Source organism: Triturus cristatus, chromosome 11 (genome assembly GCF_964204655.1).
Source record: "Triturus cristatus chromosome 11, aTriCri1.1, whole genome shotgun sequence".
In the NCBI taxonomy this organism is placed as follows: domain Eukaryota; kingdom Metazoa; phylum Chordata; class Amphibia; order Caudata; family Salamandridae; genus Triturus; species Triturus cristatus.
The window spans coordinates 715,130,907-715,156,569 of NC_140594.1; the positions used below are offsets into that span (position 1 = coordinate 715,130,907).

The window sequence follows — 25,663 nt, forward strand, 5'->3', positions numbered from 1 at the left end:
GACCAGGCCACTGCGCAGCAGCTGGAGTAAGGGACACCGAGCTGGTTACAAGCAGAGACATGTGTACATGCGTGTGCACACATGTACGGGCTGCGCAGGGGAGATTCCTAGCGTGTGCAGTCCAGGAGCAGCTACAAAGTGAATGGTGTGGCAGGACTTATGCAGTATTGGGTGGTGACATGGAATAGGCTTTATACACTGGAAAGAAACATGCCAGGGAAAGTCAGTGTGTCTTACTGTTTTTTCACTTCATTATTCTCCTATGGGGATGTGGGGCCCATGGCTAGATTAACTTCCTACAGATTCCAGACACGCATTTAAGTCCAATGTAGCTAATGTGAAAATAAGTATTCTGCAGAGTCCAAAGTCATATTTGTACTGCTTTTGGGTCATCCAGAACTGTCATATTTCTCTGAGCCAGCCATGACCAGACCCAGGCTGAGGGCTGACCTCAGCTGGATGGATTGATAACCTTTCTTCCACAAGCGAGGGCCTCCTCTCCATGAAGAGATGATGGGTGGGGCTACAGACACATCCATCACTAGGTGCCAGGTACCAGGCTGCACCAAGGAGGGAAGGCAGCGTGGGGGGATGGGGCTTCAGAGACATGTGGCTCGAGACCCTGGACAACACCATTTTGAACAAGCCCAGAGGCTGGACAAGAAGCAGGGGCAGGAAAGGGAATGTGTCGCTGTTTGATAGGACCAACAGGGACTTCCTGCCAGCCCCCTACTCAACTTTTAAAAAGTGCTTGCACAGGAAGAGAAGCTCTCTCTGGGGTGTGGTCTGTTGAGGCTGAAGGTGCTGGAACCTGGCGCAATGGGCAGTTGGAAGGAGAGACCCCCTGACTGCCCCCAGGACCCTAACAGCACCAGAAGAAGAGCCCAGGACCGGTGCGCAGGAGCAGTGGCCTCTGCGCAGGGAGAAGAGAGGCCAAGGAGGTGAGCCAGGGGAAAGGCTGGCTCAGGGAGCCAGTGAAGACAGCTCCCTGCTGAATCCACCCTCTCAGAAAAGAGACCCCCCTGACTGCCCCCAGGACCCTAACAGCACCAGAAGAAGAGCCCAGGACCAGTGTGCAGGAGCAGTAGCCTCTGCGCAGGGAGAAAAGAGGCCAATGAGGAGAGCCAGGCGAAAGGCTGGCGCAGGGAGCCAGTGAAGACAGCACCCTGCTGAATCTACCCTCTCAGAAAAGAGACCCCCTGACTGCCCCCAGGACCCTAACTGCACCAGAAGAAGAGCCCAGGAGAGTGTTCCCAGTGGCTGGGGCTGGTAAAGAGGAGCATGAAGCGCCCCATAATGCCTCGCCAGGCATTTGGAAATCTGCCGTTTTGGTGCTTTGTGGCCCCCAGAGGAGGGGGGTCAACCTCACTTGTGAAAAGGAGCTGGGGGGAGCTGCTGGAGAAGCACAGTCTTCCCTCCCCCCCCCCCCCCCCCCCCCCCCCCAGCACGGAGAAATCTGCTGTTTTGGTGCTTTGTGGCCCCCAGATGAGGGGGGGTCACTCTCACTTGTGAAAAGGTGCTGGGGGAGTTGCTGGAGAAGCGCAGTCTCCCCCCCCAGCACAAAGAAAAAGCCCCACCCTCAGTGTCATGGGGACCTAAAGGAAACTACCCTCAAGGGCTCAGCTAGCATTTAAACACATTCTAGGCTGGAACTTTGTTCTACAGCTGAGGGTGTGGGGAGAAGTGCATCATGAAGTGAAGGGCTGAGTTGGGGATGTGTGAAGAAGTGCATGCCCTGGAGGTGAAGTGGTGTAATTGCACCGAAATTTATTTACTAGTGGTGATTTCTTTTTAGGTGGACGGAAAGTCACATGTGTAAAGTGAAGTACCTGTGTAAGGTGATGTTAAGCTAAATGGAGTTATGTTGCTGGACCTTCCTGCTAGGAGTCTGGCTGTGTTTACGTAATCCCATGCTTTTACCTGTGATTCCTTTTAAACTGAAGAGGTGCACTGCAGGAGAAGTGTAGTTGCCAGGAGTACTTCTTTTGAAGGGACTGTAAGTCACATGTGTAAGGAGATGTCATAAGCCAAGTGGGGTTATGTTGCCAGACAGTCCTGCTAGGGTGTCTGGCTGTATATGCGTAACCCTGTGATTTCATCTGTGATGCCTTTAGGGGCTGTAATTGCAATGCATTTAAATGATCAACCAAGTTGATGAGTACTGTCATTCTAAAGTGTGCGTAAACATGGACTCTTGCGGCTGCGCTTAGGTGAAGACCCCAGACTGCTAGCCCTTAAGATATAGAGGTGCATACTTTATGGTCAGTAGGAGATGCTCAGTCAGAGTCATGTGTCACTAAGGCAGGTTTACCCCTTTCTAATGCTTGTTGAGGTAATGGGGTGGGTGGCCACTGGTATGGTGCCAGTCGCTGCAGGTTATGTTCAACTAACTGCATTGGGGGCAAGTTGATGTGCATACATGGGAGTGGTGGTACTAGACCCCACCCCCCCCTGCGGGAGAGGTGGAGATGTTATGCAATGTCACAAAGTAATTCCAACAGCTTATGTATATTTGTAAATTGGTGCATAGTATTAAGTAGTGTGTGTGTTTAATAAATGTACTCTTACTTTTATGAAGCAAATTACAGACTGGACAATCAATTATTGAGTGTTATTTTTGGCGCACCTGCAAATGGCGATTACTAGCCCACACCACCTCCCTTGAGTAAGCCTCAGACTGCTCTGCAACGCTACCCTCTGAGAGTCAGGCGCTACAATTGGGTGTTTGGTTCCCAGTAAAGGATAAATGTAGTCATGTTATTTGTGCAGGCCTCACAGATGCTGCCTCGTTTTCCAACACCGGCAATAGAGTAATGAGTCTCGGTAGCAAGGTGTTACGGTCCCCAGGGCTTAAAAGGACATTTTCTGCATAACTCGCAAATTAATATTCAGACCAACTGAATGATATTCTTCTTATGGACTTTGCTTGTAGGGAATAGGAGACAAAGGGCTCCAGATAAAGAGTGAAAAGTAAGTGGGTTAAGTGGCATCACTGCCAGATACCTCTACACAGAAATTCAGTAATATGCAGCCATTGAGCATTATTCTTGAGGTGTAAGAGATTGTAGATTGCCCTTGCCCATCGACATAAAGAGAATGAAAAAGTCCATCGTAGTCAAGACCACCAACAGAAAAGCCCAATCTGGCTGGTTGAGAGCTTTTTCATGACAAAAAGATACCAGAATCACATGCATATTTTTTTTATGTATCTTCTCAACCAGGTGTATTAATCTAATGGTGTCATCTGTTTGTCAGGCGGCAACAAACTGTCTAGTTTGTATAAATTAGACTAGCTAAAATATTCTAGAATCTATTGGCCAGTATCTTGGAGTAAAGTTTTGTATCAGACTGAAAAGGGCTATAGGCTAGAGGCCTGGATGAAGAGCTTAGGTGGGGATTTCTATCTAGTATAGAAATTACTGAGTTAACAGTCTCCCCATTGTTGGTGTCACCATTCCTTGGTTAGCAAGAACGTTAAAGAGAGCAGTTAACTTAGGAGTCATTTGGGTGATGTATATTTCATAGAAATTCCCTATTAAATTGTCCAAGCCATGGGCTTCATTTCTCTTAAGGGATCTTATCGTCTATCTGACCTCATTGGCAGTTACAGCACATCAAGGGTTTCTCTATGGTCCTTTGACAATTTAGTCAGGGACACTCTGAGATGTAGCGTGTCTGAGGTCGTTGAAGTTATCTCCTGCTGTATACAATGATTTCTAAAATGTTCTGAACTCCTCCACTTTTTCCTCATCTGTTTTTGACAGTTAACTGTATCAGTCCAGATTTCATTAATAGGCCATACAGAATTCAATCCAAGATCACCATTTCTTGCCCAAATCTGCTGCGGCCTCCAGAGCCTGCATGCTCAGCCCTGCCACTTGTGCAGTGTTCAAAGCAAACACAAGGAGATGATGGACGGACCGCTGAAACTTTTCAGACACTCATCCTCAGTCACAGATCTGGGTTGAATCCATCATCATTCTTTAGCTCACTTCGCTACCCCAGTTCAGACCCAGCCATATGCATATCAGTCTTGACGCTGTGCCTCATGGAAACAGTCCAGCCCAAACTACCAAGCCAGGTCTTCCCTGGACCGGAAACAAGCCTCCTGGGACCTGTTTCGGGGTAAAACCCCTCATCAGCCAGGCTAGCTTGATTTCAGTGGCAAAGTGAGCAAGGGACCCACATCTGGGCATACCCTGCTAACTTAGGGCGAACAAAGCAAACACAAGGAGATGATGGACAGAGCACTGAAACCCCCCCCCACAAAAAAAACTATGGATTTAGGACCAGATCTCCGTACTGGGGTGAATGTTAGACATTGTGCAGTATTCTGTCCAGCAATTGTACTTTTTGCATTTGTCACCCTGAGTGGGATGGGTATGACCTTACGTCGGTTCCGTGCTCTCCATGCCACTGGAGTAAAGCTAGGCTGGCTGATGAGGGGTGATGCCCTGAAACCGGTCCCAGGATGCTTGTTTCCAGTCCAGGGAGGACCTGGCCTGGCAGTTTGGGGTGGACTGTTCGCATGGGGACAGGGTCTGAACTGGAATGGCATGGGGAGAAAAAAAACGATGGATTTAGGCCCAGATCTCTGTACTGGGGTGAATGTTTGACATTGTGCAGCATTCGGTCCATCAATTGTCCTTTTTGCACATGTACAGTGTTCAGCACCCAAATGAGTCTTAAGGGCACAGCCCCCCTTCTCTGCTCATGAGATTGTCTGTCATCTGTGCTGCCGAGTGTTGCTCTAAAGGGGCTCATGACAAAAGCCAGGGCTGCAGAAGCAGCCGGATGACCATGGATGATGCTGTTCCCCACTGTGCATGGACGACTTTCCTCATGTCTTTCGGCACTGCCATCATTTTGCCTGTGGCCCATGAAGTGGAGGCAAGTTTGCTGGCATCCACCTCTCCAGGTCATCTACTCCATGCCCAAGACATGTTCAGCGCACCACCCATCTCGGTACTTAATTTCTAGGCTGCTCTGCTGGTTAGCATGAGTCTTGAGTCCCCCAACCACCTCAAACACAACAGGGAGCACAGGAGGGACATATCTACCCACACCGCCACCATGGACACGGCTTCAGCAGTGTTTTGAATTCAACCTGACAAATTGCATGCACTCTTTACTGACTGTACTAATAAGACTCAGGGCAAAGAGGCCTTTTATAAGGATTCATTCAGTGAATCCTTGCAACTGGCTGAGAAGATGGAGGCCTGCAAAGGGCAGGCTTCACTCAAGGACCAGACAGCGCAAACCCCCTGTCCATAAAAAGAGCATAATGGGAAACGGACAGGGGCCCATGTGATTGCTTCTGCCCTGCTGATGCCGGCAGCTTACACTAGCACTGTGGATGCTGTCCACGAAGGACAGCTTCCATTGTGAAAACAATAAAGGACCGAAGGAGTTTCTAAATATTTAATGATTTAAGACCACAAGAGCGACCATAAATCATGGATACATTTCCTGGAATATTATAAGTAAAAGAAGAACACGCCCTTGCCACCCCAAGGGCATGCAATTCACAAGAACTTGGAATGTGTACCTTGCTATTCCCAGTGTGTTTTTAGGACACTGTATTTTTTGTTTTCCCTCCGTAACCTGCCACTTAGTGCAGTGCAGGCTTAGAGAAGGGAAAACACATTTAGCATATTAGCCCCCATCTCTTACTTGTCAAGTCACGCGCATAAAGCTGTAATGCCCACAATAACTACATGAGGCTAGTTTTCATTTCCCTACACAGTCAGTGTCCAAGTTAGGATCTCTTCAACTTTTTTTCATCTGGAAGCTATAAAAAAAACGCAGGAACAGCATCCACAGAGGCTTTCATTAAGGCTTTCACAGACAGAACACAGGAGAAACACGTAGACCGCGTTCAAGTAAAAAAATAAAATAAACATATGTACATCTGCATATTTTTAAGAGTGCATTTAAATGCCATTATATGCGTTGTACCAACATTTATAGTACATGATTAATGAACTATTACAGTCATTCGCAAGACTGCAGTGCTCACACCATGAATTGGCGGCAGGATGGCAATGTAAGTGGGGTTGTACAAAGCTGTGTTTTGGACAAGGCGAGTTCAGAGAAGCGCACACCTTGGAGAACCACCATGCGGAGAGGATTGCGCAGTATCGCATTGATTCGTGGCTTGAGTAAACCTGCTTTGTGATTGCTGGTGTGAATGCGACTTAAGGTGCCTTACTGAGGATGTCAGTTGGGTTTGTGTGTGGCAGATCAATAAGGTGATGTTACTTGGTTCAAAAGAGTGTCTCAGCATGGCAGAATAGAGTGTGCATACTTGGAATAATGTTTTTGGTTGGTGTAGATCCAGCGTCAATACACTAGAGACAAGAATACTGGTCTTATTCTGGTGGCTAAGTTACTGTGGGAATTCTCCAAGTACTGTAGAACCTGTCATAAATACAGTCTAGCGGCCATCTTTTAAAAGCATGGATATTCTAGTTTCCGCACAGCTCTATATGGAGCAGGGGAGTCCTAATAACATGTGGGTGCTAGGGTGTTGGTGTGAAAAGGGACATATGACTGGGTTACAGTAGCACTGATGGATGCTTACAAGCAGTAGTGAGGGACACGTTGCAAAGACACAAGGAGAGCAGCAGACATTGCATCTATGGATGATCAGACCAGATCCAGAGGTGGTCAATAAGGACCAGTGTTCCAGGCAGGGAGGTCAACAGAGTCAGGAGGCACAGGCGAGAGCATGGAGATGAGCACGCTTCATGCCCTTTTCTAAAGGTCAGGAAAGAGGACAGGGTCAGTCCTAATTGGAGATGGACCCTGGGACAGACAGTGACGTTAAATGAGGAAAGTGGTATCTCTTTTAGCTTCTTGTTCCTTGTTGGAGAAGTATCCGGTATCCTCGGGTTCATTCTCCGTGTGAAACAATTCACAATATTAGGAGGGCAACCAAATTTCTTTGTTAACATTGAACTTTCCAATTCGAATTGCATGTATATCTGTAATCACTCTTTTGTTTTCAATTACTTTCCATATCTCGTTTTTCAATTATTTTCCAGATGTTGGATGCTGGAGCGCCCAGAAGAGCCAAGTGCTTAAGCCACAGTGTAGTTTGTTTAAGTTACAGCGTGTAGTGAAACCAGTCCTTTTTAATTTTCTTTTTCTGGATATGATTTCGGCCTTAAAGAAATTAGATTTATGAATTCCAGCGCGATTGTTTAGCAACAAAACAAAGATCAAGTTTAGAAATTCATGGTTCTCTAGTTCCCTGGTGCCAAGCAGATCAGTCTCCTACATCTTTTCTCTCTGCCTTCATTCGACAACCTGCTGAAAAATGGAGTCTCTTTTTGGATAGGTCGGAGTAAATGATTTAAGAGTCCCTCGAGATTTTGGTCAGTCCTAAATCTGTGTACTGACCATGATTAATGAGCTCCCTTAGCTGCTCTCTACTGTCCTGAGTGAGCACAGTGCATGCATTGTTGACACAATCACTCAATTTCCCAGTAAAACGTGACAGAGCTAAACCGAGTAAGCTCTTGCAGGTGCAAACAAGCTCTTACAATTGCAAAAGGGCTCACCTTGCCCAACCTTCAAGTTATCTCGAAATCCCTGGAAATGGCAAAGACATTTATCTAGAGTTTGGAGAGGTAGAAAAAAGTGGGTTTACTTGCCCTGGTGCTTCTCCTCCCTGAGCCTGCTTGAACTTTAATGTAGTCAAAATATTTTGCATTTGTACTTTGGCCGCGTCATAGGATGGATGACTGCCCATAAAATGCCATGGATTACCACCACTCTGCCAAGCCAGTATGTTGCCAGGATTTTGCACCATTGTGCCAGACACCTCATGTCTCCAGAGATTGCCACCATTGTGACAGGACCCGTATTTTGCAGGGACTAGCACCATTGTGTCAAGACCATCATGAAACTAGAAATAAGCCAATAAGTTGTCACAAAATAACACCCTTGTGCCAGTGAGGGAACTGCCACAATAGTGCCAGTATCAACATTTCATGGGTGGATCAGTATGGAAAGTTGTTGCTCCTCGACACAGACACACACAGACAGACACAGACACAGACAGACACACACACCCTTCCCGCCTCCTCCATATACCTATCCCCCACAGACGTCACCAGTCAGATGTCCCAGCTAATAAACCAGTAGTAAGAAGAAGGCGCCCTCCCTCAAGTCACCAATTGCACCCTGCCTGTGTGTTGTGTCTTGCATAGGGTCAGCAACATTTAATTCCCAGATATTATGGGGCTTGCATTAAACTGTGCTGTTACACCAGCAACCCACCAACATCCTGATGAGATGTGTCCGCTTGTTGCCCACGCCAGTGCAACTGCAGCTTTTCCCACATTGGTGGGGTATTTGCTAGTGTGCTGCTCACAGTTCTGGTCGAAAGGGAGAAGAGACCTCTGCCTGGATGCCACCTGCTCTCAGGCTCCGACCCTCGAATGACGCATTCTCGCTTACCAATTCCTCCGCCCACCATACAGAGTTCATGTGTGTCTTCAGGCAGAATAAATGGGCTAGAAGGCTGAACTGTGCCAGGTCTCAAAGTATGTCATCCACGCTCTCAAGAGGCTGAAAAGGCCAGAGGGGAGATACTCCCTCTCAGGAGGTTCCATGACAGAGGCACGCATGGCTAAAAGCATGTGTGCCTCTACTACGCTGCCTAAATGACAAATGCATCTGAACAACACATTCCTTTACCACACATGCCTTTACCACATAATTTCGTGGTAAACGCATGACTGGTAGAGGGATGTGTGGTAAAGATCACATCTGAGGCCACTCGACCTTGGCCTTAAAAACTACCTGACCCCCCCCCCCGAGCCCTAAAAACTACCCTGACCCCACCCTGAGCCCTAAAAACTAGCCTGACCCCACCAGCTTTAAAAAGTACCCCGACCCCCCCTGAGCCCTAAAACTACCCAGACCCAAACTGAGCCCTAAAAACTACCCAAATCCCCCCCCAGCCCTAAAAACTACAGACACCCTGTGCCATATAAATTACCCTGACCACCAAACCCTAAAAGCAACCCCGACCTCCTAGCCCTAAAATCAACCCAGCACTGAAAACACAAGACCCCCTAACCTTGCCCTAAAAACTACCCCAACCCTTAAAAATGACCGCAACCCTTAAAAATAATCCCCACCCCCCAAAGCACTGCCCATTTACCAGTCCGTGTCCTCTCTCGATCGTTCCTCTTCCCGCCCATCTCAGCATCTAGACCACGCACTGCCTTAACCACGCATGTGCATGGTTAAGGCATATGCATGGTTAAGGCAAGCCTGGTTCTGTTTGTGAAGAAACTGCACACGTGCTCAGCCCGTGTTGTTATGGCTGTTTCCCCTCTAAGGGGCGTAGCTATAAGGGGTACAGCTGATGCAGTGGCACTGGCTTTCAGAGGGGTGGGGAGCCAGGGTGGGAGGTGCAGTCTGCCGTGCAATGTCTTACAGTTAACGACAGGTAGCTCACTTAGATACGTTTCACAGTCAATAGCAGGGGTCCGGACCCTAATATTTAGACTTCTTTGCTGCCATTCAGCAGCAGGTATAATAGCAGTTTGTCTGTTTGTGAAGCATGAAGTGGAAATTAAGCATGCTTGATCACTGTCCACTACCAAGAGAGCCGCAGCTCCAATGGTGCAAGAGCCGACATGCTCATGTGTCGGTCACATAGAGAGGCAGGTTGCTGTCAGCATGTGCCCCTGAAGCTCGGACATGCCCATTTCCATCATGAGGAGGGAAAGAATAGTAGAGAGGAGCCACTCAAGCTGTAATGGACCTCTGTACTCAGAACGAGACCCGCCCTCAGGTATGGTAGGTCTGCGTTCAGATACACAAAAAGGGCAGAGCCCCATAACATGGTTGACTTTGCAAATACTAAGTCCCTATTCAAAAGCAGCTGGAACTGAGCATCGAAATCTTGACATTGCAAACTCTCGCATGTCCATACAGAAAGTTTGAAGTACACCTCCTCCAAACTACTTGCAAGGAGATTAATTCATGCTATGTGGTCACAAAATGTGCGTCTAGACTAAAGAGCAGGCAGATCTTTTTCAGGAGAGCTGCCAGATCCACCATCAAGGCCCACCTTAAAATGTCCACTTGGAAATTAATTTTTTACCACAACCCTTTCAGGGATGGAATGTGCAATGTTAGTGCAAACTGAAACCAAATCTACTTATACTTTATGTCTGCCCGCCTTTCCCTTCTCTGTTACCAAGTCATGCAACCCAATATGCGATTCGTAGAAAGCGGTGTGTGAGAATCACTCTGTGTATTGCCTTTGTGCTGCATCAATGGCTCTCAGCTTGGGCACTCTCCCAGTAACTTGAGAATCCCAAGTGGATCTCCTTCTATGGTACACAACCAGGGATCTTGCGAGCTAATCCTAGAGACCAGCCCACGATTAACCTGTGCATCTATTATTTACACTTCTTTCTTTGACCGCACAGCTAAGTGCTGGACCCCAAGAAAAAGATAACAGCACCTCTATTGTCACTCACGAGAAACAAAACATATCCCACATAGGCACAAGACTAAGTCCACACTCTTACTCCCATGCAGGCCAATAGGGTTAGCTTGTTAAATGATCATTGGGGGGTGGGAGCTTCTGCACCCTAAGTAGGGGGTATGAAGAGCAGAATTAATTCTGCAGTACAAAAATATATAAATTGATAATTAATGGATTATAAAAGAACAAAGTATCCATCTACGATATCTCTACGACACAAATATGTCATACTTGGGTTTGAGTGTCTCGCTATGAGCGGAGTGGATTTGACTCTCTAAGATAAATTTGCCTTACTGCTTCATAAATTTGCCATACTGTATCTCCTACCAAATTATATGTGCTTTCTCCCATGAGACAACCAATACCAATGGAATTAAATTCTGACCCCCACCCATTGATTCTGAGAAAGAGAAAAAAAATGATTGCTCGCTGTGTCTTGATTTCTGTCTCTAACATAAATAGATCAATACATTCATTTTCGGTGGATATCGGTATTTACGCTTTTCATGTGGATGGTGTGGCGAATGAAGGACATGCATTTGAATTGTGTTAACAAGCGGATGAGCATCCAACAGAGTTGGTGAAGCGCAGTTGTGATGTAATCTCAGCTTCTAAAGCGGTCTACTGTTCTGGAGACACCGTTTCAAATAGCTACAGGGCATAGCTCTGTGAAAGGGGATTATCATAGCTGCATAAACATCAGGTTGTAGTAACTTACTCACTGATATACGAGTAGAAAATATGAACCAGGCATTTATTAGGCTTCCAGAGAAGCAGGAGTCAAAACAGTCGTAAAAATGTATCCAAGGCTAAGCGCAAAAATAAAGTCAATTCAGAACGTTGAACCTCACCATGGAGAACAGTTGTTCGCTGGGGATCAGCCACTACTCATCTATCCTAAATAAGAAAAAAGTTTACAGACTGAGAAGGAACTACCTATGAATAAGGTTTTGCTGTTTTATGCAGCTTTCGTACCCTGGACCACACTAGGAACGAACCCCAATGTGATGATAAAATTCAATTTCTCAGTAAATATTAAATTATCCCATATTGAACTGATTTTGCTTTTGAATCCTTATGAGAACAGAATACTTCTCAAAGTATAGGAATAATATAAAAAATGTTAAGAGGAGGCATTGCTAGTGCTTCATAATACTGGTGCACAGAGGGCAATGGGAGGACCGCAAGTCTGAACTTTCAGTAGACCGATCAAGATTTAGGGCATGGAATATTGCAACAATAAAGTCATCCGCTTGGTAAAGATTTAATATTCTAAATAATAAATAGTCCATGAACTTTGGCAAGCTCAACCCTCCACCTGCCCCCAATGGTGGATTTTAAGTACTTTAAGTGCTGTTATTCCACACATTGTTTGCTATATTGCTACAATGTGGATAGTTCAGGTTTTGACAAATGATCCTCAATGTGTTGCATCCAATGAAAGGATTGAGCAGAGGTTATCCTTGTCAAATGCTCTGAGGTTTTAAAATCACTATACACCTTTGGATTGCAGCGATGATTAATTAAAAACATCAGCGGTTTCAACACTGCCAGATCTCTGTGCCGCTAACTACAAGCTCAGCTCTGAAGTTACATCAGGGCTAAACTGGGGAAAGCCCCTAGACCTTCCAAAGTATAATATGTATGCGGTATTTTGTCTGCTGTTCCCATGATGCCTTATGTAATACTTCTTCTGCAATGTGTATTGAAACGCTGATGTTTGTTCCTCAATTTTAAAATAAAAAGTTTTACAAAAAAAATAATAAACTGGGGAAAGCCCAAAAGTCATTTTCCAAAACGTCATCCAGGATAACATTCATATTGTTCTGCTGAAGGTTCAAAAGAAGGCTTTTGATAGGAGCTAGCTTCACCGCAGCTTTCCAGACTGCCACTGCTAAAGGTCTCTGGTGTGTTCAAACCTAACGAAGGTGCTCTACGGCTTCATTAAGCGCCCTGCTTTGAATGTGGAAGGTTCATATGTTGTTGACATGATTTCATTTTTTGCTGCTAGCGGACCCCAACAAGGGGTTTTCGTTGGCATGAAAGAAAGAAAAATGAATTATAGCCGGTTCATTTGACTTTAGCTGGTTATGCAATATAGGTAAGCATGAATCTAATGTTAGCACATGATTGAGCCATCCTTTGTGGGTTCACTAGAGGTTGAATGACCTGGAGTTTTTGATTTGGATGTGAGACTACAATGTATGGGGACACAACCATTAATGTCTACAGTGTACACTCCTTCTGTGAGTGTAAGCATTTACTCTGTCAATCTTTATGAGTAATGTAAACTCTACAGCTAGCCAAGTAACCATTATATTGACTTAGGAGGAGTTTAGTGGCTAAAACCTGGCAAAAGAAAATAAAGAACTGATGCTAATGCAAACATGCAATATAAACACCACGGATAAGTGATACTGCTGCTCTCAAGAAATGTAATGAAGGCCGTAGAATTTACAAACAGAAAATAAAGGGTAATAGTGACTAGCTCCACTATGCCAATGCATTTATTGATTAGGAACGCAACTCAAAAATATTGACTGGACTTGAGGATCTGTGATGACAAAAGCATAAAAAAACAGGGAATAAGGGAAACAACATCTCACAGTTGACCTCAAGCCGAAGGTGTGAAAGGTGAACTGCTGAAGAGGGTGACCGCACAGAGTCGTATCTAACTGTTCCTAACTACATAGTCTTTATACTCACAACCTGAACTGCGGGACGATAACAGACAGTAAGAATGTAGAATTAAGTTCTATCAGTTAAATTTCGCAGAGAACTCCTGGCTCAACTTTTTGACAAATATATGGGCTAGTCTTGGTGAGACCAGTCCAAGAGTGTCTCCAAAGTGCACTTAATGCGTAAGCATTCAAAAGATGAGGGTCAAAGATAATAAATGTGTTTTGGCAAAAACTGAACTATGCTAAGCAACCATATCTGGACAGTCTCAACTGAACAGGCTTTTCCTGCCCTTTTCTCTCCTTTAGAGCAGACAGCATTGTTTTCAGATATGATTGAAAAGTAAAAAAAAATGTAGATTTGCCTCCTGGAATAATGTACCTTCACTTAGCTTTCGTAAAGAAGCTGTTGCTGAGGGGAAGGAACAGCAGACTTAAAAGAGTCTTATAGAAGGGTCAAGAAACCCTAATCTTGCCTCCCCACAGGAATAGAGTAATTTACTCCTATTTCTGCTCCCTTGTTTCCTTTTGATGAACAACCCTCCTTTTAGCCTTCTTAGCAACTGTGGACAGAAGGCAAAAAAGCCAAGGTCAGAGGGTTGTAGAGGGAATTTTGTTTTAAACTCGGGCACCACTGAGGGTAGAGGTCAACAGCCAGAGATCTTTCAATTATCTAAGTGTTAAAAGTCAGGGTAAAAATAAAAGTATGGGATAGGGTTAGAGGAAGGGTTAAGCTTAGTGTTTGCATAGGGGTAGGGTCAGGTTTTAGGTAAAGTTACAGGTTAGGATAAGAGTGTGGCTAAGGTTTAGCGTTTGGGAACTGGTTAGGGTTGCCACCTTTCAAAGAGAAAACGTATCCGCCATTTGTTCATGTTTTAAGTTTCTGCGTAGACCTGGACACTATACTTAAATAGAACCTTAAATAAAATTGTCTCTTTTCCTTTTTAACGTGGCCTTTCTGTACTTGTGTACTTCAATTATCAGTCATGGTCATTAGGCAGGTGTAGAACATATTTTAAAGTTGTGTCTTCTCATAATTACTGTTTTAAGTATGCGCTGATAAGGGAAAAATACAGGCTTTCGGCGATTTTCCAGTTTGTACCGGCTGGGACATTAAAATACTGGTCATGCCAGTAAAAAAAAGCCAGGGGGGCGCAACCCTGGGTTTGTGACAAGGCAATCGCTGCGATAAAGGGATTGTGTTGAGGTACGAGTCTTATACAAGTTATAAATACACTGAGGAGGGTTTGGCCATCAATGCAAATTTGACAAGATAATGTTTGCTCAAGTAGTCACAGGAGACTTAGTGGTTTTGTAGTGAGATGGCAAAGCCTGAGATGGGACTTAAAGGATATTCAATAACATGAAAAGGATTTGGAAGTGATATATTTCCCTCTATTTTAAGCGGCCTTCATTCAAGAGAAGACAATCAAAACAGCATCATACCTCAAAAAGTCAGAATAGCCATTACAAAACTTCAACTCAGAGATGAGTACGGTTAATAAACGCCTACAGCCAGAACCTATGACATACAACTCTGACATAGGAAATATTTAATTAAATTCCACAGGCCTCCTTCTGTTCTTTAGCCTACTTGGACCTACTGTCAACAGAACCTCAACAAGAGAAAACAAACCATAAATGTTTTAACTTCTGCCAACAGAACTTTGCCTGCTCTCTTTGCAGAGTGGGTGAACTCTGAACTTTTTTGAAAATCAAAGCTTTCAGCTTATCAAACACAACCGTACAGGGCATCCAAGTAACAAACGAGCGGGTTACTAGCACATAAAACATGCTGAGAAATAATCATTTTAAAATGTCTCTTTGAAGGGTTATTTAAGTAGCTGTTGTGAAAGTGCTGAATTAACACCCAGTAAAAAACTATAGGAATCGTCAATTTTTTACTAACCTCTCTCTACGCTCATATCCAAGATGTAATTTGATGATCACCGTCATAAATGTTTCCTCTGCTGCAAAAAAAGGAAAAGTTATTTTAATCTTGAACTTTAATTTTAAAGTGCAATTTGGGCCATACAGAACATTTGTTAAATCAAGCAATGTCCATGCAGAAAAAAAGTTAAATATGATGCATTGCAGAAGTCTATGATATGTTTCAGATATGTGTACAATTATAGCACCCCACCGAAAGTTGTTGCTCCCCACTCACTCTGGCCTTTCTCCTCTTAAGGCTACCAAAAGCTCACCCACTCACATTCCAACTTACATCAAATATGCTACAGAACCTTCACAACAAGGGTAAAGTACACATTGTATGACCTCAAAAAGCAGGCCATTACAGTATTTTGTCGAAATGCATTCTAATTTCTTGCCCATTGCTAATAAGCCTTCTGTCCACCAGTTACAAAGGCACTGTATTACTGCACTGTAGGGCCGGTTTCTACTTCGACATACAAACCCATAATAACTACATGATCATGGATGCAATCTGACAGAATTCCAATAAGTGTTGCTGTTGCAAACCAACTGATATAGCTTCCGGGGAAGACATTTCCCAAGTCACTATGCTGGTGCCCATGAAGAGAAAAGAATATGGCAGAGAACAACCAATTCAAAAGTATCGCTCCAGTGCTGGTACCCACGGAACCATAATCGCAGAGCCTAGCAGTTTCATGAATTAGAGTGGGGTACCTGGGCTAAACTGTGGAATGGACACCCCTACAGTTAGGAAAGAGATGGCAAACCTTCATTCTTTCAATGAAAAGACCTTGCAGTAATGAACAGCTGTGCCGTGGATCTCGCTTTTCGGACCAGTAAGTATGGAACTTACGTTACATATAGAAGGGGGCCTTTATACGATTCTGTGGCGCAAACGTCTCCTGCAATAGTCCTTTAGCCAATGAAAAGCTCAGTACTATACCATGAACAGCCTCCAAGCCGCTGCGATGTGGCACATCACATGACTTGTTATATTTAGACTTGGCTTCTCACCAAAGTCGGCTTTAGACAAAGCCCCAGGCACAGTCAAGTGCACAACACAGGTACAAGCCATATAGTTGGTTAAACATTTACTACATCCAAAACACATCCGTGTTCACCAATCAACACAATTCGGAAATAATTAACTAAAATGTAACACATGCACGTACACACAAAACTGCATCAACTCCAAATTGAAGAGTCATTCCAAGCTGAACGATGGACAACCATCAACCTGCCAGTATAAAACAAACCAAGTCATTTAGCACACACATCCCCCAAAATTAATTTTCACATCGATATCGAATAGGATCTAGCTCACCAGTATCAAGTTCACTCCATTTATACAGTAAACAATACCTCAGTCTTTTTTAGACTGGCTGGCATTTCTAATATGATGCACCCATAAACAATATAAAATATAACAAATAAATGGCACCACAACACTTTCTATTCATCAAGAATCTCAAAATCATAAAGGGTGTTATTGCACCAGACATGTTAGTGATAGGCTATAAAAAGCACACCAAAAACACAGAAGGGATCTAGGGGGAGAGGTCCTGAATCGTAGACCATACTGCTCCCTATCTGAATATGAAACTCACAAAAAGAACATCTCGAGAAATTTAGAGTAAAAAAAAAAGGGGGGGGGGGCTGTCCACAAATTTGTTACAGTCTGGGTGTCGGACTTAGCGTTCCAACCATAATACAGGGAAGAACCTCTTTTAGGACAAGAACCCTCACTCACCCAGAGGTGACATGCTTCATCTTTGGGTTGCCTCCTCACACCAAGGCCGCAAGGTCAGTGGTGTGGGCTACAACTCTCCGGGCTTCGAAGAGGAGCTGAGGAGTTTTTTAGGAACCTGAAATGAAATGAAGAAAAAAAGGGGGTTGAGGGGCAGAGTGCGACGAAGGAGGAGTTCTGAAATAAAACGGTCTACAGGAGGCCAAGTGATATTTATTCCATGGTCTCCAGGGACAGGATTAAAATAAGAGAGAACTAGGGGATATCAACAAATATACCCCCGTGTTTCTTCCCTTAAGTGACCCCACTCGGGGTTCATGGGCAATCTTCAGGACCAAGTAACTTGTCACTCTGCATAAAAAATATATATACATTTATACTAGAATATACTGGCCACCAAAGTTCAGTAGCCTGTGAGATCAGGCGATGGCGTGGATGTGTGAGGGGTCCACCATCTATATATTTAGTGACATGATAATACTACTCTCCAGTCATATTGGTAACACCACTTATTGCACAGCTCAATGGAGTCCCTGTCTCCTCTGTTTCGGGTGTCTCGGTGAGGCCCTAATGATGAAGCATGTCACCTCCAGGTGAACATTCCCCCTCCCCTTTTTGTTTTTTACTCTAAATTTCTCGAGACATTCTTTTTGTGAGTTTTGTATAAAAATCACACCACACAACACAAAATACTAGGTAAAACAGACCTAAATATGCTTTCCTGTCTATCCTGGAGCGATAAGACCAGGGTTTCCATGTCCAGCAATACAAGATATTGGGAATATCTTACCTAAAGCTAACTTACACTTTGACTGCGGCTTGTTACGAGTTTTTTCAATTCATTTGTGCAATCGTTCACTTGTGCTTGTGATGCACTTGACTTCCAAAGAGCAACTGGTCCAAGCAAAAAACTGCAGAAGCATTTATGAGTAGTAAGATTGTGAATTAGAGATCTTCGACCAGGCCTGAATCTTTCACTGAATGTAATGCTTCAAATATGGGATTTACGTGAGAGCAACTGAGGTCCTGGTTTAGAGTTGGAAGGTACCAGCAAATCCACAGATTTATGGAGAAGGGTCATATGGATGGAAATTCCATTCTTCACAGACCATAAGGCTAAATCATCCTGGAGGCATATTCTCCACTGACGAAGAATCCTTCAACAAAGGATTTAACAGTGGGTCCCTCAGGGCCTAGGGCCCCACTGGCACTGCACCTGGTGCACTATTTATAGCTATGCCCCTGTCCGATCTCTAAATCAGGTGCTTGGTCTGTACTGGTCAATGGGTATTATTAGCAGGGTGTGGTGTTACATATTTAGGTAAATTCCACTCTCCGATTGACGGTTGAAATAAAAGCTGGTCAGCCATTGGCCCCGCCTCATCACGCAAGATGGATCTGAGAGTAGTGGAATAAGAGCACCTTTATCCCACTCAATACACTAAAAAAAGAAATAATAACCAAGTAGCTTTATCAAAACATACTTGTGAGGGTATATGGCTAGCATTAATCATGTTCCAGGCATATATTCCATTAATGACTCCAGCACACCATAAAACAGACAGCCTTATCCTACCAAGTTATTTCTTTATCTCAAAGGTGAAAAGTTGAACACTTTATTAGCCTGAAAAATGGTGCACTCCTAGTGTATGCTAAACTTCAGACATGACAGGCCACACTCCCTCTTTCAATTCCTCTGCCTTCCATATCTTGGTGATGAAGCGCGTGTTTGCTATTACAGTTTGTTCTTATTTGAGCAAGGGACCTGTGAAGTCCTGAAAAGCTTACAGATAAATCTGTAACTTCAACTTATCTCCTGAGTGGTCCAGTAAAAGGAATCATCACCTTAACAGGCCAAGAAATCATATTCATATAGGCTTTGTATTTTATTGAACTTTGTAATAGTGTATACGTTTTATTACTCCTGGGGCCAATGTATAAAAAGCACTTGCCCGTGTAGGTCGTTTACATTTATGTGCGTACCGATGGCCTTCTGCGCAAATTAATGCAAACAAGACTCCAGGTAGCGCGACACTCATTGAGTGCCGCTGCGTGAAGGAGCCGAAAGTGCAGCATCATGGACTAATGGGTGTACGTATCGCTCAGTTAGTGTAGTCTGCAGGCACCTATAGTCATCCTGTGGCACCTTCTCAAAGGCAGGGTGAACATGTGCGCATCCCTTTGGAGCAGTTGCACTGACATTATGCAAACTGCGGCTTGAACAACAGATCTGCCACCCCAAAAAGAACCTACAGACATTACATTGCAACTAGAACACAAATTAGATTTAGCAAGAGATCTTTGCAAATAAGTTTTGTAGGACTGCATAAGGAAGTCCTTCTGGGAAGGCAAAGGTGAATACCCTGTGCGGGCCTGCCCAATATGAGAGTCACAAAAATAACCATGCCAACCTCCAAAGGACTGGACTGCACTCGACTCCACCGCACAGACTGTGTTGCGAGTGGAGACCATTAACACATTTCTAAGACTTTAGAGGCACCTGCTCAAAAATCTAGTTTTGGACACCTGTCTAGTACTCTTCTAATGATTTTGGGCACGTATGTGGCAATCAGAGCAGATTAGAGCACAGTGCACCAGTGCCACTGGTCAAAACAAACTTAGGATTTACAAAACATTTAGGTGGGTTGAGTGTCCTTTCCAACAAATTTCTTTTTATAATTTGTAATACTGACGCTTACTTTGTGCATACATTTGTAACTATGTTATACTGTTTCCCTTTTTATGTTATGCGACGCTCCCGCAACTGATGTAACTATGTAACAATGTTCTGAAAGGAGTAGTTTCTTACCTGTAACTCCAGTTCTGTAGTAGGGGTATCTCTGTTATAGTCATAATCTATGAATAGTCCCGCCCATGTGCGGGGACCCCGGAGCAATCAAAATATCTCTTAAGCTGTCCTGCATTTGCAAACCTGCAAAGACACTTAAGAGACAGACAAAATAATACAGCCTAATAACAACATGGCTGCACTGGCCAGCACTTCATCTGAAGTGAACACAAAAGCCAAAATAAAGTTTAAATGTCATTTTTATTCACATCTGACATGTTCCTTTATTGTATCACGCTCCCTTCACCAAAATCCCTTTAAACAATAGAGAGGAAGGGGTGGACAGACAAGCCCTATAGGCTGTCATTATGTGTCTGCTAAAAGGATACCGTGCCTTTAAGGAACTCTCCAGAGACCCCCGGTATCCCAGGATGCACAGCCAAAGCAAGTTACTTTCGTTCTTTTTGAAGGTGTATAACAACAGGCCTGATACTGTCAGGTTACTCCACCGGGGAGGAGGGAGGGTCGCTTATGACTATAACAGAGATACCCCTACTACAGAACTGGAGTTACAGGTAAGAAACTACTCCTTCTGTAGTAGGGGATCTCTGTGTATAGTCATAATCTATGAATAGAATGGCAAGCCCATCCCAACCAACAAACAGCGGTGGAGTAAAAAACCAAACACCAACAAATCACTGTGCAAACAAATTCCTCAGCGAAGCGTGTCCAGCCTGCGCATCTGCCCTAGCATCAGAGTCCAGGCAGTAATGCTTTGTAAACGTATGGACCGACTTCCAGGTGGCAGCCTTACAAATGTCAACAATTGGAACATTCCTAAGCAAAGCTGTAGTCGCTGCTTTGCCCCTAGTCGAATGTGCTGTAGGCTTACCCCCTAACGTCTTATTAGCTTTCTGATAACAGAGCTGAATACAGGACACAATCCATCTGGAGATGGACTGTTTCGAGGTAGCTAGACCAGTTCTTACTGAACCATAATTTACAAACAGTTGATCCGACCTGCGGATGTCTTTTATCTTATCTAGATAGAACTTCAACACTCTACGCACATCTAGCGAATGCAGAGACTTCTCCGCCGGAGAGGAGGGATGCTGAAAAAATGTAGGCAAAGTTATCATTTGATTTACATGGAAATCAGATATCACTTTAGGCAAAAACTTAGGATGAGTACGCATTACCACCTTAGAAGCATGGAATACAGTATACGGCTCTTGACAACACAGAGCCTGAATCTCACTTACTCTCCTGGCCGATGTAATGGCCACAAGGAAGGCAGCCTACCAGGACAAATGCTGCAGAGAAGCCTTATGAATAGGCTCAAAAGGCTCCCTCATTAATCTGGACAACACCACGTTCAATTCCCATGGTGGAGAAGGTCGTCTAACAGGGGGAAACACCTTACGCAAACCCTCCAAAAAATCTTTAATCACAGGGATTTGAAAAAATGAGGTTTGGGAAGGGCCCTTTCTATACGCAGTCAAAGCTGCGAGATGAACTTTAATAGACTGAAAATTAAGCCCATATTGAGCTAACTGCAGCAGATAAGGCAAAATAACATCTTATTTACAGGAGGTAGTGTCAATGTCCTTTGCAGTGCACCATAAGCAGAATCTCTTCCACTTATAGGCGTAAGAAGTCCTCGTAGACGGTCTCTTCGCTTCTTTCAAGATCTCCATACAGTCCTGAGGTAGGTTCAAGTGTCCATACTGTAGTAGCTCAGGAGCCATGCTGCCAAACTCAAGGACGATAGATTGGGGTGAACTGTCTGTCCTCCGAATTTCGTGAGAAGGTCCGGCCGATACGGCAGGCGCCGGTGAGGCAGAACAGAACGGTGAAGAAGGTCGGTGAACCACCATTGCCTCGGCCACTCCGGAGCAATCAGGATCATCCTGGCTCTGGATTGCGACAGCTTGATCAGCACCGCCGGAATCAGGGGAATGGGTGGAAAGGCGTAGAGAAAGCTGTTGGACCAGCTGATCCATAGGGCATTCCCCAGTGTCCCTGGTTGGTAGTACCTGGACGCAAAGTCGCGGCATTTGCTGTTTTCTGCCGTAGCGAACAGATCGATATCCGGAGTTCCCACTCTGCGAAGACGTCTCTTAGCACGTCGTCGTTTCGCACCCACTCGTGATTTTCTTGAACGAGCCTGCTGAGCGAATCGGCTTGGGCATTCTGCACTCCCGGCAGATGGGTTGCCGTGATCGTTAGGTTCCTGGCCACCAGCCAATTCCAGATCGTCTGTGCCTCCCGAGACAGCGTGAGTGAACGGGAGCCCCCCTGCTTGTTGAGGTAATACATGGTAGTAGTATTGTCCGTCTGAACTAGCAGGGAGTTCGTCTTGAAGGAGGGATGGAACGCCTTCAGGGCCAAGTGTACTGCTCTGAGTTCCAAAAAGTTGATGTGGTAAGTCATCTCCGTCTGTGACCATATCCCCTGAATCTGAAGAGGGCCCGAATGCGCTCCCCAGCCCTGGAGAGACACATCGGTCACTATGGTCTGGACCGGAATATCCTTGTGAAAGGGAGTCCCCTTGCAGACATTCTCTGAGGAGCACCACCATTTCAGAGACTGTAGAGCGTGTTAGGACAGATGAATCGTGTCCTCCCAACGCCCCCGCCTCTGGTCCCATTGATCCTCCAGACATTCCTGCAGAGGCCTCATATGCAGACGTGCATTGGGGGTGAGAAAGATGCAGGAAGCCATCGACCCCAGTAAAGAGGACACCGTCCTCACTGTAGGAGAGTGGGCTGAGAGGAGGTGCAGGGCCTTCCAACGGATAGATAAGCGTCTCTCCTCCGAAGGACACACGCTTGCGTTCAAAGTATTGAGTGAGGCCCCCAAGTACTGGAGACACTGCACAGGGATCGGCACTGACTTCGACATGTTGATGTGCAGTCCCAGGCGATGAAGCAAGGCAGCTGTCCTGTTGAAATGACACTGGGCTTCCTGGTACGTGGAAGCTTTGATCAGCCAATCGTCCAGGTATGGATACACAAACACTTTGTTCTGCCGCAAGTGTGCTGCCACCACTGCCATGCACTTGGAGAACGTCCTTGGTGCAGACTTCAGACCAAACGGGAGTACCGTATACTGGTAATGGTTGTTGCCTACCAGAAACCTCAGGAACTTGCGATGCTTTTGTGCGATCGGCACATGAAAGTAAGCATCCTGCAGATCTATGGCGCACAGACAGTCTCCTCGATGCAACTGAGGATAAATCTGATGCAGGGACAACATACGGAACTTTTCTCTGCGGATCCACTTGTTTGCTTGACGCAGATCTAGAATAGGCCTGAACTCGTTCTTGTCCTTTTTTCTGACGAGAAAGAACCTTGAGTAAAGACCTTTTCCTTTTTGCCTCAAAGGAACAGTTTCTATCGCCTTCTTCTTTAACAGAACGTCCGCCTCCCACTGGAGCTCCCGCACCATGAAGGGAGAGCGCACTGGTGGAATCTGTGGAGGCGGGCTGGTGAAACGAAGACTGTACCCATTGCAAACAATATTCAGCACCCACTTGTCCTGAGTTATTGTTCTCCACTCTGCCAGGTAGTATTCAATACTTCCCCCCACCGGAGCGGGTAACGGATGAGGGGGAAGTGACCTTTCAGGGCTTCGACCCGGCCGGGCCTTTGTTCCCCGACGAGGATTGATGCTGGCCTCTGCCCCTCTGGCGCTTTTGAAAGGACTGCCTCGGGAACTGTTGTTGTTGCTGGTGTTGTTGATGTTGACCAGACTGACGCCCTTGGCCGCGTTGTTTAGAATAACGCCTGCCATAGGAACGGAATGATCTCTTCTGTTCCTTGGGTTTTTCCAACCCCACGGCCTTCAGGGTTTCTGCTTCGGCCTTCATGCGGGCCATTTCGTCATCCGCATGAGACCCGAACAACGTCGTGCCAGAGAAAGGCAAGTTAGCAATCTTATGCTGCGCTTCAGGCTTTAGAGAGGTAAGTCTCAGACAGGAATGTCTCCTCATGTGTACTCCATGACAGTACCCATGGGCCGCCAGCAATGACACATCCCCCGCTGCACTGATGATCTGGTTGGAGACCATCATGCCCTCATTCAACACCTCCTGGAAGTCTTCCTGTTTATCCCTAGGTTCCTAGCCGCGACCACAATGACAGAGTCCGGGGGAGGGTCCACCCTCAGGAACGCCGGGTCCGAATCAGGGGCCCTGTATTTCTTTTGCAACCTTGAGGGGGCAGACTTCACCACGGCCGGTGTCAAGAAGACCTCCATGGCTGGTTCCTCCAGACCTGGAACCAAAGGGAGGAGGGGGCGTGATAGATGCGCCTTGTGTAAAGTCTCGAATATCACAGAGGTAGGGGGAACTGGTACTGTCACTGAGATTCCCAATTTTGCCGCCCCTCTCATCAGAACATCTTGGAAAGTGGCAATATCATCCACTGGCGAGATTCTAGTAGGCGGCGTTTCCGATAACGTGGGGGAAAGCCGTCCAGTGCCAGAAGAGTCCGAATACCTCGTGCCTCTGGATCGAGATCTATACCTCCGTCGTCCATGCCTTGTGTGAGTGGACGATCTGTGTCTGCTCCGTGACCTCCGGCGCGATCTAGATCGTGATCTCAGTCTCTTAGGAGCCACTGGCTGCCGAGGAGAAGGCGGGAGCTGTGGCACCGGAGGCGGTGGTGGCGGAGGTGGCGTAGGCCGCTTAGGAGGCGCCACTGGGAGCCGGGGGTCAGGTGGAGGAGGAGGAGGAGGAGGAGGTGCGGGAGGCGTCTGAGGCCGCGGCTGAGGCTGCGGTCGCGGTGGAGGCAGCGGCAGGGGGTCCATTGGAGACTCTCTCCCATCACTCCTTGCGGGAGAACCCGGACTAGCCCTGTCCGGACTTCCGTCCACCCTTCTCTTCTTTGCGGGTCTACTCCGTGAAGAGGCCGAAGTGAACGAGGGGGAGCGTCCCGCTCTCCTAGATCCACGACTGGAGATCGTAATCACTGAAGAAGTGTTACCAGGCGATCTCGTCCTCGACGTCGAGCCGTGCGTGGACCTCGTACGGCTTCTCCTCGCCGTTGAGCGCAAACGGCGTCTTCTCGACGTCGAGTGCCTTCGTCTCGACGGCGAGCCTCTCGACGTCGACGGCGATCTCCTTCGCCTCGACGGCGAACTCCTTCGGCTCGACGGCACTCTCCTTCGCCTCGACGGCGATCTCCTTCGCCTCGACGGCGATCTCCCTCGACTCGACGTCCGTCGCCGGTGGCTTCGCGTCGATGTCGTCGACGTCGATCCATGAGTCAACGGCGAAGGAGGCGAGCGGGCTCGCCTCGACGGCGAGCGGCGCTGGCTGCGGGGCTCAGTACGACGTCGATGTTGTGTCGACGTCGACCGTGAAGCCTTCGACGGCGACCTAGTCCGAGGTCTCGCCGGCCCCTCTTTCGACGGCGAACGGCGAGGACGCCGAGATCCAGAACCCTGGATCGACGGCGAACACACCGGTGCTGTACCTTTCGCCGTCGACGCCGTAGTCCTCGACGTCGAACGGGATCTTCCGGCCGGTAGGCGTCGTTTCTGCTCCTTTTTCTGCCCGGAGGTCCCTCCAGTGGCTGAAGCATGGGCAGAGGATGGGGAAGGAGATCCTCCATGCCCAGAAGTCCCACCTGTTCTCTGCTGCTCCTGTCCCTGAAGGCGAATCTTGTCTCTGTCCCTCAGGGTCCTCTTGGAGAAGGTCTTGCAGATGTCACATGTAGCAGGGACATGTGAAGGTGATAAGCAGAGAATACAGACATCATGTGGGTTCGTCTTGGCCATTTTCCTCCCACACTCAGGGCATTTATCAAATAAAGCCATGCTAAGAGTGGGTCAAACTGCACCAAATTGCAGGATGCAGCAGAGAAAGGCTCTAGACGTCGAATAAACAAACTTTTTCATCAAAAAAAACAATTTTTATCCAAAATATCCACCCAAAAGGGTAGAGCTCAATGCTCTAGGGTCCTGCTAGCAGGAGCCGGAAAAAAGAACTTAAA

At 46.2% G+C, this 25,663-nt stretch overlaps 1 protein-coding gene across 4 annotated transcripts in view; it reads right to left on the minus strand.

Moving 5' to 3' along the window:
• PPP2R3A (protein phosphatase 2 regulatory subunit B''alpha) overlaps positions 1 to 25,663 on the minus strand; it is a 1,290,855-nt gene that overhangs the window by 894,777 nt on the left and 370,415 nt on the right. For 2 of the 4 annotated variants that reach the window (XM_085634350.1, XM_085634351.1), the window contains one exon: positions 15,104 to 15,164. The gene's annotated coding sequence lies outside the window, so the exon portion shown is untranslated. The remainder of the gene's footprint in view (positions 1 to 15,103; positions 15,165 to 25,663) is intronic. The other 2 variants (XM_085634354.1, XM_085634352.1) reach the window with 1 other exon arrangement.